Below are 9,002 nucleotides of genomic sequence, written 5' to 3' on the forward strand. Positions count from 1 at the left end.
ATTGGTGCAAAGCTTGCTGAAGGTGGGAAGTTTATGATTTGCCAATGCTTCAGTCGATGTCAATAGCTGCGGTATCATGACCAGTCATTCAGTGACCAAAAATCTGCTTGGCTGATACAGTATTTGTAACTCACTGTGAGTCAGAACCAAATGATACCATGGAAATGGAAAATGAATGGTATCTTGAGATCATTTTAATGGTGGGATTCCACCTTTGAGGACAGGTTCACAATCTCTCATAGTTGAGCTTCTCTGACTGAAAAGCAAGAACAGGAACACGCAACCATGGTTGCTATAAATGCTTCCAATTAAAACAAAAAAATGTGAAGCAATTTGCTAAGTTTTGTTACTTGCGACTATCAATAGCAATAACATGATCTGGGCTGAACTTTGCTAAGCTCATTAGGAACAAGCAAGGCATCAAAGCTTATGGGAAGAAGAATTGTCTATGGTTTTGAACCATTATTACTTACTCCACAATTGTTTGAACTCTCGTTGTAGGAGCTTGTTTTTGCACCCAAGGATGCAGAAATTAATAGAAAACTTGCCTTTTAGTTTCTGAAATAAAATTTCATACAAATAAGCTTTTTATATATATTACTTGGGTTCATTGAGTGTGAAAGATCTTGTTAAAATGTGGGATACCATTGCCATGTACCAACCATCCAGCCTGCAAAATGGCTAGCCATACACTCATGCTTACTACTTAATCAGCTTCTTCCCAAATTGGATTAAACAGATTTCAATTGTCAAAATTGGCAAAAAAAAAACTTATAACGAATTAGCCTTTAAAAAATAGATGTTTAAAAAATTTGACTACGAATAACAATAAACAATAAGTTCAAGAAAGAAAATTTAATATTGGGACTAAAAATTATATTATTTACTAAATTAATTTTAATACTAATACCTATATTAAAAAATTTATAGTTTTATTGACAATTGCTACTTTATATTCCATTTTGATTTCTATACTCATCACAAAATTTTAAATCTCTTTGTTTGTTGTCGTTTTTATTTATCGTATCAAATCAATTAAACTGTCAAAGTTATAAAAAGAGAATAATTAAACAAATAAATTAAAAATTTAATATAGTGTTTTATCAAAGATCTTTCTAACCTCTTAACACTAAGCACCCAAGTATTAAATAGATTGAAAATATTAGATTCACAACATGTGTAGTGGATGAAGCTAATCAATTGGTCCATTTCCCTCCACTTGCTAGGTGGCAGAATTTTTACTTAATTACCGTGACAATAATCAATAATTTTATTAAAAAACAGTAAACAAAATTAAGGAGCACAACGCAATTAAACCCAAAAACACCGAAATCATCTTTAAAGCCAAAGAAATAAAATAAGTTCAATCCACTTTTATTGCATAATAGAAGGAAGCACAAAGCCTTACATAAAATCCAGTTACAGATAACACTCTATCACCAAAAGCAACTTTATTCTCTTTAACACCATAAAACTCCTCCCACCGGAGCTACCGTACCAACCGCCGGAAAGGGAGTGATCTGCAAATAAAATACATTATTGAAAAAAGTTAATTATTTATAATAAAATAAATTTTGACCGATTAAATTATAACAAATATAGTGATAATTCTTTTTATTATACTACAAGTATTGCCTCCCACATGTGGCACCATTGTCCCATGATCCTCTTCAGGCGAATTCAAGGGCTCTTATCAAAGTGAAAAAACCGATGCTGAACATGTTTGAGAAATTCGTTTGCTTTATAAAAATAAAAATTCCAACATTATATGCTTTATAAAAAAAGCTAGAAGGGGAAGAGAAATGAACGTTTTACCATCATATCTAGGGAAGTTCTACGTCAACGTCGGCCTCCCCAGAGATACTTTCAAGACGACTTGAAGCAACAGAAGCACGTCGTTTTGTGCAAACTAAAACGAGGTTAAACAGAAAAATAACAGAGATGCCGGTAAGCTGGATCAATGCCATGATTTTTGTATCCCCCTCCATATTAATATCCCCGGAAAAACCCAACGAAAATCTTGATGATGAAGAATTCTGAGAAAATCCCATTGTTTTTTTTAGAGCTTTTTAGGTTATGGTGGTAGCAGTTTTATATATAATGATAGTTGTTTCACTCGTAAACATGGCCATCCCCGCAAGGCGCCAAGGCTAGCAAAATATATAAAATAAATTGTCAAGTCCTTTTTCTTTTCGTTCAAATAAATTGTCAAACCTGATGACATCACAAAATATATTAACTAATAAAGAATGTGATTACATACGGTGAAATTAACCCGACAGAAAACAAGACTTCATTGTTCATATATATACAAGACTTCATAGTTCATATATATATCTGTTCATCATTTATTTTTACTTTTATAAATTAAGTTAGTGCAAATAAATTTGTATTAACTAATATAAAATATTACTTATTTTTATTCATATTTACGTATGAAATGATAAATAAAAAATTAAGATTAGAAATATATTTAAGACAATTAAATAATACATATTTATCTTTATGAGCGGTGAGCCAATTTTTTTTTTTTAGTTAAGGAAGAAATTTTGCCAAGAAAATAAAGAAGGAAAAAATGTTACTAAAATAGAAAATATAAATTAGTTCAATAATTTATTTTTATTAAAATATTAATTTACATTGTAATCTAAATCATTATTTATTTATTTTTCATTTATTTATATAGAATAAAAAGAGAAATTTACAAAAAATTAAAAATAAAATTAAATTAAATATTTTATAACTAATTAAAATTAAAATTTTGTTTTTAATTATAACATAAATTTTTATTTTAATTATTTATCTATGAAAAATAAGAAAATAGAAAGAAAAAAAAAACAAAAAAAAGGACAATGGTTACACCAGATGGAGAGAGAGAATCTTGATAGTTTGAGAATGTTAAAAAAATATATACTTTGAAGTTTATGGATAAAATTAAGAATGTGAATGGGGAAATACGGTGAAATTAACCCTACAGAAACCGGCACTTTATACATGTATATGTTTATCTTCTTTACAAGTGATCTTATGAATGTTTATCGAGTACGAAAGTTCCCTTCTTTGACTTTGTCTTTCTTTACTTGGTAACCACGAGCAACCCAAGCTTTGTGTTCTTGCTTCATTTATTTACCTTTCAGTTCATTCTGCAAAGTCTTTGACCAGGTGTTCTTTCTCACTCTCTTTGTAAAGGTGATTATTTTTTGAATTTTTTTTCTGAGTTTTATTTTATCACTAAATCGAATTAAAGATATTAATTGAAACATAGATTTCTTTTCTGGTTTCAGTTGTTTTGTTTTAATCCAATGCCAATTATTAGCATTTTTTATAGCTTAAGCTTGATATGAGTTTTTGAATTGTCTGACAAGTGAGAACTGTGTAGAATCATGGAGGGTAAGTGTTTAAGAGTTTGTTCATAAGGTGCTGTGTTTTTGAAGTTCTGATAACAAAATTCTGTGTGCTATGTTTCCTCAGCTGATGAGTTTATATGTTCTAAGTTCATTCCCGTGTTGGGATTTTCGATTTTTGACACAATCTTTCTAATTTTGAATCAGGGAATTCAGTTTGGGCAGTCAATGACTGCAGTTGAGTTGTTGTATTTGGTGATTTTACAGGGGCTGATATATAAGAGCTGCCTTTTTAGAGATGATACTTTCAGCCCTTTAAACTTCTGTTGGGATCAATCTTGGTCTTTGCTTTTTGTTTTTTGCTCTATACTCGATATTGAGGAACCAGCCAGGTAATATCCCCCTATATTCGCCTCGGTTGTTCAGTGAAAGAAAAGCTCAGGAAGAGGATGAGTTCAACTTGGAATGATTGCTACCATCACCTGGTTGGTTGAAAAGGGCATGGCAACCATCTGAGGATGAATTATTGTCAATTACAGGCTTGGATGCTGTCGTGTTTATGCGCATTTTTATCTTCTGGTAATTATTAAATGTTTCTTTAGTTTCAAAAATAGGAATAGAACCTGCAGTTCACTTCTATGGGTTGTAACATATAGTGATCCATTTCTTTTGGGAGATTTGTAGCTTTGATGCTATAGATTCTAGCCATTTATCAAGGCAATCTTTAGTGCAAGATTGACCAAATTATGATATGCAACTTTATTTTCTGGAACACCCACATACACATCTCCCTAAACCAACACACTTGAGTCCGAGTAACATAGGTCTGCAAGGCCGATATTACAAATACGCCAGTTTTGGCTAAGCAAAAAAGCTGCAATATAAGTTGTGATCTTGCTGGAGTCCATTTAGTATAAACTTATACTGGTGAGATTACAAAATTCCTTTTGATAGCAAGACTTCTGTATGAGTTCAGCTACTCTTTTAAACTTGTTTTAATGGACCATAGTCTTAACTTTGTCCTGCTTGGTTTGGTTATAATCGAGCCATGTGAAGTTTCTTTTGGTGAGTGTTCTGCTAGACTGATATTTCTACTTGTAGGATCATTTCGACACACTGCTTCATGTTCAAAATTATAGCGTCTATTTTTCCCAAGCAAAGGAAACCTTTTCTTTTTCGTTGATTTTTTCAACAGGATGAACTTGATATTTTTGTGGCATATAAAAGTGCATTATTGTACTACAACGTTTCTTCTGGATCTATCTTTCTGCATGTAATCTTCAATTAATTTCTAGTTTTTTTTTTTCTTTTCAAATGCAGTGTTAGAGTGTTTGCCTTTGCCTGTGTCGTCGGAATCTTTGTTCTTCTGCCAGTTAATTTTTCGGGCGACCAATTAACCATTGATTTCTCTAATTTGCCGAACAAAACCCTGGAGTCATTCAGTGTTTCAAATGTGAATGATGGTTCAAACAGGTAATTATTATGTAGTTAGTTAAGTTCAGTTTCTGATCTTAAAACTCTTGAATAACTATTGTTATGTCAAAGAAGAAAAAACCGTTAAAGCTGAGACTTGACCAAATGCAGCAGAGGCAAAAAATTCTTACCCCAAAGCTTGACCGTTTTTCAAACGAGACTTATTTTTTTGTCTAAATCTATTTTTTAAATTTATATTTTTGTTTAAACCCTCTCACTTTTTAAGTGAACTTTCAAGTTGTATCGAGTGACCTGACTGTAATGGGCCAAAATTGCCCGGCCCAAGACCCACAAACAATAAACAAAAAAAGAGAGACCAAAACAGTCCAATTTTTAAACCCAAAATACAAAAAAATAAAAATCCAAATCACTACCCAAACCTTAAACCCATTAGACCCAACTTAACTCAACTACCTAAACCCCAAAATAGGAAACCCTAAGTGCTTCAGCCGCCACAACCAAGTCGGTCTCCAGGCACCGCACGTCGCGCGCCCCTCCGCGTCGTGCGCTGCTCCACCACTCCACGTTAGAGGCGTGCATGCCCATGTACCTGCAAAAATGTTGAAAACGAGTTGTAAAATGGTTATAAAAAGCCTTCGAAAATTCATTGTAGAGGATGGGTTTTTTTTATTTCAAATACGAGAGAAAAACAATACAAAGAGAAAACCAATAGCAATCAACTATTAGATCCAAGTTTAAGAGGTTGTTTTTCACTATTTTCCGAGAATTTTCTTTTCGAATATGAGATTCTTTTATTTTTTTCGTATTTTTTACAAATTGATTTAGAATAAAAACTGAAGGGAAAGAGACTTACCTGGGTTCACGCCGTGATCGGTGTCGGTGACGGAGGAATAGAAGTGCCGATGACCCTCCATTGCGGCTTCCCCAAAGCTGGGTTGAAACCCTAGCAGAGATTTGGGGGGCGTTACTTTCTTTTTCTAAAAAACGGCAGAACAAATAAAAGGTGGGTTAAAATCTAGGGTTTTACTAAAGAAAAAGGGCAGAATGCCATTCAATGGCTTTTGGTTTTTTTTTTTTTGGTGAAAAAACAAAAATACAACTAAATCCTCTTAGAAGATTCTAAAAGCACTATCTTGCTGAATAGACGTAGCAACTAAATCAGGGGGAACTTCAAAAATCTGGAGAGGTGACTTCCAAGAAAGGCTGATCTTTTAAATGGCAAATAAAACAACACCTTTGGTGCTGGACCCACGCATTTTGGCTCAAAATGGAGGATTTCCGCATTAAGTCCCCCCCTTCGCGCTAACATTCAATTGAGCCATGTTTAAGTTTTTTTAAATTCTTTTAAATTGTCCTTGGAATTCGCGCGCTGTTACAAATTAGTCCGCACTTAAGTGTTTCATTTTGGGGGTTTGGTTTATTGGTTTTTTAGTCCTCGTTAGTTTATACGCCTCACATTTTGATCCTATGGTAGTTTGTTATTTACAAATTGTCTTTCGATTTTAATTTTTAAATTAAGTTTTTAATTCATAATTTAAATTTTATTTTTATTATTCATTTTTCCATATATTATTTTACTATATACTATTTTAATAAAATACATATTATTAAGGTTTTTATTTCTTTTTTTGCATATTTTTACATTGATTTATTGTATGATTTATTGGTTTTAAAATTCTTTTATATAATTTTATACTTTACTGATTTGTTTTATTTATAAATTATCCCTTTGACTTCTTTTTTCTTTCAATCAAGTTTTAGTTATTAATTTTCTTAAAAATAAACGTGTTATTTTAACTCATTACTTTGAATTATTTTGTCGATTTCACAATGTTTCTTATTTTATTCTCATGTACATATTTCTTTATTTCAAACACTTTCAAGTATTATTACTACTATATATATTATTTATATTAAGTTTTTCCATTTCATATATTATTTACTTAAGTTAACGTATGTATATTACTTTGAATACCACTTATTTTAAACCTTTTATATATATATATATATATATATATATATATTATTTATTTTGAGATTGCATTTATGCATTGTTATTACATGTAGCGACATAAAATTTTAGCTTAGCTTGGTCGCTAATTGTATGTATTTATTGAAAAAAGTTTGAAATTTGACGTTTGATTTTTGAAATAAACAGGAGTCGCCACCGATCCTTTTTCCTAGGTGTGATCGGACACCTATTAGATCTCTTATTAAAACAAATAAAAGGCTAAGTTTAGGTCTACGTTAAAATCCAGAGAAAATTTAGGGTTCGGGAGTCGGTTACGCGCGAGGAAGGTATTAGCACCCTCGCGACGCCCAAAATTGGTATTTTATTAAACACATGTTGTCTTGATTTTCAAAAATACGAATTCAATTTGACATTTAAGTGTGATCCAATTGAAGGAAATGAAAAGTTGCAAGTTTTTTTGTTTTTTAGAAGGACGTCCGCTTTTTAACACGAGCCGATTAATTTCACCCAACATAGCGATGAAATCGATGACTTAATGTTAAAATCGGTACATTGCCTTATTCTTAAAATTAAAATGTAAAAAGTTTTAAAATGATAGTTAAAAAATCCAAGAATATTATTGTCAAAAAATGCGAATAATGATGTGAATAATAAAATATATAAAATATTAAAATATTAAAATATTAAAATATCAAAATATTAGAATAATAATAATTAATATTGACAAATAAAAATAAAATAGAAATAAAAAATGTACATAATATATATATATTAGAAATAATAATGATGTTTAAAATCAATACTATTAATAATACTACATCAATATGTACATATATAAAAAAATAAATACGTGATAATATTAAAAATATGTACATAATATAGTGTTAAAATACATACATAATATAGTTAAGATATATACATAAGATAACATGTAAAAATATATATATATATAAATAATATAATATTAAAGATATATACATAAAATAGTATAAAATATATATATATATATACGTAATATAGAATTTAAAATATACCTAATATATTAAAAGAATATATATAATATAATATTAAGAAATATAATAATAACAAAAAGGAGAGAGAAGGAGAGGGTGGATGATTTTTACCATAAGGTCGGCCATCGTCCGGTCGCCGGATCACGCGGCCACCCAAATCGTGCAATTGGACCTCAAAAAACTTTTTCGGTAAAATGGGTAAGCTTCCTCCTTTTATTTTTTTTTACTTTAGATAAAAGAAACAAAATAAGATTGAAAGGAAAACAATAAGTAAACAAAGAACTTAAAATAAGAATAGACAAAGAAACCTCTTTTGCTTTGATCTTTGATTAATCTTAAAAAACTAGCTTCTCCAAAAACTAGCCTTCACAATAACTCTTCTCCTTAATTACTTTAAAAGAAACCTCTCAAAATCCTTTACAATAACTTTCTCCCAAAAACTCTCCAAAAAAAAAAATTCCCCTATACAAAATATGAGAAGGCTTATATAGCCATTTACAAAATATTTTTTTTTATTGTTTATGTCTTCATTTGTAGGCACAAGTGGTGGTGGAGCAAGTGTGGTTAGTGGAGTAGGTAATGGAGCAAGTGTGGCTAGTGGATTTGGTGGTAGAGAAGGTGTGGCTAATGGAGTTGGTGGTGGAAAAGGAGTGGCTAGTGGAGTTGGTGGTGGAAAAGGTGTGGCTAGTGGAGTTGGTGGTGGAAAAGGTGTGGCTAGTTGAGAAAAGTTTAAGTTGTGGGCTAGGTTTTTTTATTTTGATTTGGGCTTAGGGTTTGGGCCATTGGGGTTTTGATGTAAATTGGGCTTTGGGTAGTTAAGATTTTGGGTTTTGGGTTTAATTTTGGTGGGTTAGGTAAGGCTAAATTGGTTTTGATGTAAATGGGCTAAAATTGGCCTACAACAATGCCCTCTTTGCTTATTATCGTAACGAGAATAGAGCAAAATATAAAGAAAGGCCAATTTTGTCCGGTCTTGCTAAGTATGGACTTCTTTGGTGCTCTTCTCATCCGTAGTCTCTTTCCGTCTATCGCATCTTGTAGCTTTGGTTCAATCCATCGCAAATTCGGAGATATGCCTTGTAGCTTTAATCTGCTCCAATGTAATTCAATATGCTCTTCTATCGCTCAAGGAGATAAGGTTTTGGGTCTTCTTCGCTACTTTAGAAAGGCAAGATCTCGATATCCTCGATCAACTCCACTCGCAACTTCGTGGAGACAAAATCGTGTCTTCAATCGCTC

General features: G+C 31.4%; 2 long non-coding RNA genes across 2 annotated transcripts; one reads left to right on the plus strand and one right to left on the minus strand.

The window, feature by feature from the left end:
• The first annotated feature begins 2,920 nt into the window (after nt 1–2,920).
• LOC108459795 (uncharacterized) lies at nt 2,921–4,995 on the plus strand. The gene is made up of 3 exons (XR_001867410.2): nt 2,921–3,189; nt 3,552–3,923; nt 4,665–4,995. It is a non-coding gene; the product is annotated as an uncharacterized LOC108459795 (long non-coding RNA).
• Nucleotides 4,996–5,270: 275 nt separating this feature from the next.
• LOC128291846 (uncharacterized) lies at nt 5,271–5,829 on the minus strand. Its single transcript, XR_008281781.1, has 2 exons — nt 5,632–5,829; nt 5,271–5,367 (listed from the first exon to the last, which is right to left on the minus strand). It is a non-coding gene; the product is annotated as an uncharacterized LOC128291846 (long non-coding RNA).
• Between the last annotated feature and the right edge of the window lie 3,173 nt (nt 5,830–9,002).

Source organism: Gossypium arboreum, chromosome 4, assembly GCF_025698485.1.
Source record: "Gossypium arboreum isolate Shixiya-1 chromosome 4, ASM2569848v2, whole genome shotgun sequence".
Classification (NCBI taxonomy): Eukaryota; Viridiplantae; Streptophyta; class Magnoliopsida; order Malvales; family Malvaceae; genus Gossypium; species Gossypium arboreum.